This window comes from Panthera onca, chromosome A1, assembly GCF_046562875.1.
Source record: "Panthera onca isolate mPanOnc1 chromosome A1, mPanOnc1 haplotype 2, whole genome shotgun sequence".
Classification (NCBI taxonomy): domain Eukaryota; kingdom Metazoa; phylum Chordata; class Mammalia; order Carnivora; family Felidae; genus Panthera; species Panthera onca.
The window spans coordinates 114,131,730-114,138,078 of NC_138339.1; positions in this window are offsets into that span (position 1 = coordinate 114,131,730).

The window sequence follows — 6,349 nt, forward strand, 5'->3', positions numbered from 1 at the left end:
GTTTTTCAACTTGGGCAGGTTTATATGGGATTTGGGAGAAGGGTCATCAGGAAAGGAAGGCTGGAAAGGAGAATTGGCAGGCTGTAGCAGCCCAAAGTCAGGAAAGAGTACAAATGGAAACTAAAGATCTGTAACCAGTCAGCTTAAAACAATCTGTGCCTGCTCACTGCATGGAAGCCTATGTGCACTGTTAGGGCACAGTTTCTGCATCTAAGCACTATTGACATTTTGGGTCATTTAACTCTTTGTCATGAGGGGAGCTGTCCTGTGCATAGTAGGATATTTAACAATATCTTTAACCTCTACATACCAAATCCTAGTAGCAACCCCCTTCCTCACATTTTAACAACCAAAAATATCTTCACACATTGGCACATGTCCCCCTGGGGAGCAAAATACACCTGGTTAAGGACCACTGCCTTAGGGTACTCCAGTTTGAGGACTGCTGTCCTGGAGGAGGATAGCTTCACAGACATCATCTGCAACCCGAAGTATGGAAACTATAGTCATAGTAGGGACCCAATTTTCCTTCTCTTTTAAGTCCACAGAAGTGGAACTTGAGTCTTGTTTCCCATTAGGCCAGATGGTGACAGCAGCAGGGAGCCCAGGGGTATGGGCCATGTGGTCCTTCTTGCAAGGGTGAGTAGGAGTGGGCAGTGGTCTTCACCCTTGCTTCTAGCCATCAGCACTAAGGAGAGGGTGGGAATCTTTTGCAAATGTAGTTTGATGGCAGCATCAGAGATGTTCCTTAGAGATGCCAAGAAATAACTGAACAAGATTTTGGAGGGCTAGGATCTTTTAACAATAGAGAAGCGTATTAGAAAACTTTTTTTTTTTGCTTTTATAAAATATCAATCAACATACTGCTTCCTTCACTGAGAACGTCTTGCTATGAAAGAAATGTCAGCTGAATTTAGTGTTTAATGACTTTAGTGTATAGTGACATAGTTTATTTGCATTCTGGCTCCAGTTCCTTGTCATGGCAGCATTCCACACTTTGTGTGGCTAGGATATGAACCGAGGGTCTTTAGAGGGTCATGAAATCAATTCAAGACTTGCAACCTTGTTAAAAAAAATAATGAAATGGAAAAAAAATCAGAGTATGTGCTATTTAGAATGAGTATAATTGTATGAATCTTTTGTTTCAGTTATATACATGTATATATACCTACACACGTGTACTGAGTCAAAATGTCAAAATACCTTTCCAAGTGTGGGTATTGGTCAGAAAAGTGTAAAAAGCACTGGTCTAGGAAAACGTGAAAGTGCAACTGTGCTCATTTAAGGCTGGATTCTGGTCCATTATGATTTTCAGAGCTTTTTTAGCTATCCGTCAGCAGTAGATACTACCAACGCTTGATCCATATTTTTCAGTCCACCTGGAGTCACCTTCAGACAGCACCTTATACACCTAGTTCCTGCGTTTCTCTGCCTATGAGAGTTATCTGGCTGAGACAGCAGGCTGGGCCTTCCCGAAGGTCAGGATGAAAGTGCCTGAGAGTTAATGCCAGGAATTAGCTTCAAATGGGGATGGGAATTGGTGGATATAATTCCAACTTCCTTATCCCTCTGTGGAACGCTTCTAAAGAGTTACACACTCTAAGAGGGGTACAACACAGACTAAAAAAAAGAAACTGAGGTACAGATACATTAAATGACTTATCCAAGTTCACATGCCAGTAACATTTAAATTCAGATCTGTTTTATTCCAATGTTCACTGTTGTATCTGTGTTATATTTTTCCTCCCAAGATACACTTCCCTGGTCCATAAAGTTCTTGACCTTATTTTTTCGTTTTTTTTTCAAAGTTTTTAAATTTAAGTAATGTTTACACCCAACGTGGGGCTCAAACCCATAACCCCGAGATCAAGAGTAGCATGTTCTTCCATGTTCAGCGAGGCACCCCTGATGTTACTGACCTTCTAACAATTTCTCCAAGTTGACCAATCTTGTTTTCTGGGTCAGTCCTTAGCCTATGTCATTAATTCTCTTGAACTCCTCCATATGACAGGGGCAACAATTCCTACAAGCTCCATTTCCTAGGCTCCTGGGTGAGCTGGCTTCTTCTTGGGTTCAGGTAATGGAAGGCACTGGTAATAAATCAGAGAGAGAAGGAGAGAAGCCAGGATATTTGTCCCTCTTTCTCTGTCTCTGGTTACATCTCCGGTACAGCTCTAGCTAGGCAAGTATACCATAGTTCTGGCTTCCCTCACTGACTGGCCCCCGGGCTGTGGTAACATTGATTATGCTTTTTGTCCCTCCAGCTTAAGAGTGGTGGCACTTTCTGCAAATCTCTGAATAACTTCACAGTACTCTGTTTTGAATCTTAGACTTGTGTAACCCATTCATGGATTAATTTCTTCTGTTTATTTATTTGAATTTCTTCTGTTTTATTTATTTAAAAAATTTTTAATGTTTATTTATTTTTAAGAGAGAGACAGAGAGACAAAATCCAAGTGGGGGAGGTACAGACAGAGAGGGAGACAGAATCTGAAGCATGCTCCAGGCTCCCAGCTGTCAGCACAGAGCCCGATGCGGGGCTCAAACCCATGTGAGATCATGACCTGAGCCAAAGTCAGACGCTTAACTGACTGAGCTACTCTCAGGCGCCCTGAATTTCTTCTGTTTTAAATCTTAGAATGGTTTTTCTGATTTTCTATTTGGAACTGGCTGATATACTTCCTAATCTTCTATTTCATTAAGAGTGATGATGAGTCCTCTGAGCTCAACATGTGTAGTGTAGGGCCACATTATTGATTAAATGATACTCTACTCAGAATCATCCCCAAGATTCCTTGTCAGTGTTTGTCTCTAATTAACAGGATTTTTTTTCAGTTTCATTTTCTCTTTGTCAAGTATGCCAGTGTTCTAGCTCAGGTTTCCTAGAAAACAGAACCTGAGGCAAGGATTAAGTGATGATGTATTTGTGAGTATTTGGGAGATGGAAAACCATGGCAGCAAGAGGATGGAAAAAGGGAAGTTAAACAGGGAAGAATGGAAAGCACTGCAAAGTGGTGCATAATCATGTTGCTCATTGCTCTGTGACAAAGCCACAGGAGGCCCAGCAGGTCACTCAGCAGATGCATCTTCTCAGTCACACTGGACATCTCAGGACAGGTTGCAGGGGGAACCAGCACCCCAGAGTCATCCATCCAAGGGAAGGAGGAGAGGAAATTTAACTGCCAGATACCCTTCAGTCTCCCATGTCCCCATTCATCAAAATTTGTCTCCCATGTCCCCATTCATGAAAGTTTGATATAGAATCAAAACTTCCATGTTTCTGCCTTACACCATCTAGCCCCTCCAGCAGTTACTCAAAAAGCCAGATTCTGTGCTCTGCAGCTGGTGTGTTGTCCAAGTGCAGAAGTGGCAAGAAGACTCCAGACACCAGAATGCAGTTCCTTGCGTGGAGTTGATCATCCAGGGCAGAAGCTACAAGTATGAGAGGCAGATTGGGTGGAAAGAATCTGAGGGGACACCTGTTATGGATTGAATTGTGTCCCCTCAAGTTTCTATGTTGAATTCTGTAGTACCTCACAATGTGACTATACTTGAAGATAGGGCCTTTACAGGTGTGATTAAGTTAAAATGAGGCCATTAGGATAGGCCCGAATCCAGTCTGATTGATGTCCTCATAAGAGGACATTTGGATACACTGACGCCAGGGATATGTGCACACAGAAGGAAGGCCACGTGAGGAGAATCTAAAAGCCAAGGACAAGGGCTTCAGGAGAAACCAATCCTTCTGACACCTTGGTCTTGGACTTCCGCTCTCCAGAACTGTGAGAAAATAAATTTCTGCTGTTGAACTCACCCAGTCTGTGGTACTTTATTATGGTGGCCCAGCAGACTAATACAGCACATAAATGCTTCTGATAGAAAGTTCTTCTTTCTATGTCAAAAAGTCCTCCCCCAATAGGCTTGTTCTTGAACAACTTTGACATGGTAATTTTGGATAGAAATCCACTCAGTGGTGGGGGGTATTCATTTGTGTGTAAAATTAAGTGTTGGCGTGTAAGTATTTCAAAAGCTGAAATACAAGTTGGTGAATGATTATAGTTTTGTAGTGAATCCACTTAGCCTAGCACAGGGAGCTCATTATGTCCCTTCCTCTCTGAGATAGAGGGCCAGGTAGAGCTGACGTGGCTTGTGTGGACCAGGAAAAACCTGCAGTTATGGGTGAGTGGAGGTCCCAGGGGGAACGCAGTGGGTGAAAGCCAAGGGAGCATGTTCCAGTGAGTCATACAAAAAAGGGGGCCCTTAGGAACATTACTCTGTGTGACATCAAGGGGAGTTAGTTATCTGAGGTGGGGGAGGGAGCTGGACTGCAACAAGTCAGAACAGGTGAACAATAGGGCTGCCTGACTGCACAGTGAAGTCAGACAGCTCCTGTCCCTGACTTGTCTTCCTGGTACACTTACTGCATGGGGAGGCCCTATCCAACCAAAGGCCAGGGATGGAAGTGATTTGTAAATGGATTAATAAGTGAATGACTGCTGCCTCTAAAATACCCTTCCAGTGATGCACTAGGACACATTGCCTGTTATCGTCATTACTGAATACCGTGGGTTATTTGGAAGTGGCTGTAGTCGAACTGGATCCTGATTTACTCATTCATCCAACTTATATTTACTGAGTGTGTGTGCTAGGCCAAGTGTATGCAAAGAGGGACTCAAATGGACACAGTCTGTGTTCTATCAGCTTATTATCTTTTAAGTACAATATAACTCAGATTATTTTACCTAATTGTATGAGCTTTACAATAAGTTGATATAATACATATTTTTTTCTATTATCCAGTTTCATAGGTTATTTCCAAAGCTGGTCCCTTAGTTTAAGCATGTTTTTCCTCCAACAGAGTTTGCTCAGTCTCTTAATTACCAAGATTTCACCTAAATGCTTTTTGTTTTTTAATAGTTCTTGGTTTACTCATTAATATTTTTATATGAAGAAAACAGCTTAGGCAGATTTGGGCCCAAATTTAACTGTCATTCACAAGCTGGGTAAGTTTCAATTTCTCTATTAGTTTCTTTATCTATAATACAGAGACAATACCAACCTCCAAGGTGGTTGATACACACTTAATAGGTACTCAATAAATGCTTATCATGTGGAATCAACACTGTATTTACATTTAGTTTGTGCAAGCTAAATGAAGAGAAAGGAAGATAAAAAGCTATTTAAATGGCATACTTTTTGATATTCCTAAAACATTTCATAATAATTATTTTACCTTTTAAAGATTTTATTTTATTTTTAAATTTATTTATTTATTTATTTATTTATTTATTTATTTATTTATTTATTCATTTATTTATTTAGAGACCAGGAGCAGAGGAGGAGCAAAGAGATATAGGGAGAGAGAGAATCCCAAGCAGGCTCTGGCATGGGGCTAGATCTCACAAAGTGTGAGAACATAACCTGAGCCGAAATTAAGAGCTGGAGACTAAACTGACTGAGCCACTTGAGGACCCCCAGATTTTATTTTTGTAAAGTAATTTCTATACCAAACATGGGGCTCCAACTCACAACCCCGAGATCAAGAGTTGCATGTTCCACCAAGTAAGCCAGCCAGGTGCCCCATAATAATAATTTGAAAAGAAATTGAAATGAAAAAAAAAAAGTTAGGAAACTTCCACATACAGCCTCTCAAAAAAATCCAGTGAAGTCAATTTTCCTTCAGTATTAACTTGGTATCTCTTTAGTTTAACACCAGACGATGAAGGAGTTTTGTATTTACAGGCCATGCTGTACCAAAAAAAAAAAAAAAAAAGTATCTTTAAACACCAGAATTACAGTCAGTGCAGCAAGATGCTTACACTGTGAGAAGCCAACCAAGAGTATGGAAAATTCAAGTCTTTTCATCTCAAGATAAAACCAGAATATTTTCATCAGGGGGATGGAGAGCAAAGTCACTGGCATTCCTTGAATTGTACATTCTTTCTTCAAGATAATTTGTAAGTCTATTAAATAAGTCTAGTTCTGTTAATACCCTGCTAATGATCCTGCATCAGCAGAAGTCCCTGTTTTTCCATGCCCTGTGCATTCCATCACAAACCCAGTTCTCCAAACGGGTTGCCCGTTACTTAGTGTTAAAATTCTGAAATTGTCAGTTAAGCTTTTTTAATACCCTTTCTAGCTTCTATTCTAATACAGCACAACAGAATTATGAAGCACTTGTCAGTACTTGAACAGTTGTTTTGTTCAGCCTGTTTTGGTCAGTCTTAGAGAAGTGTATTTTTTTTTTTACAATTAGAGTGACCAAGATATAAGAAGAGATCTTAACCGTATAGTTTTAGAAATGCACATTAAAATGAAGGATATATACAGCAATAGCACTGCTAGGAAT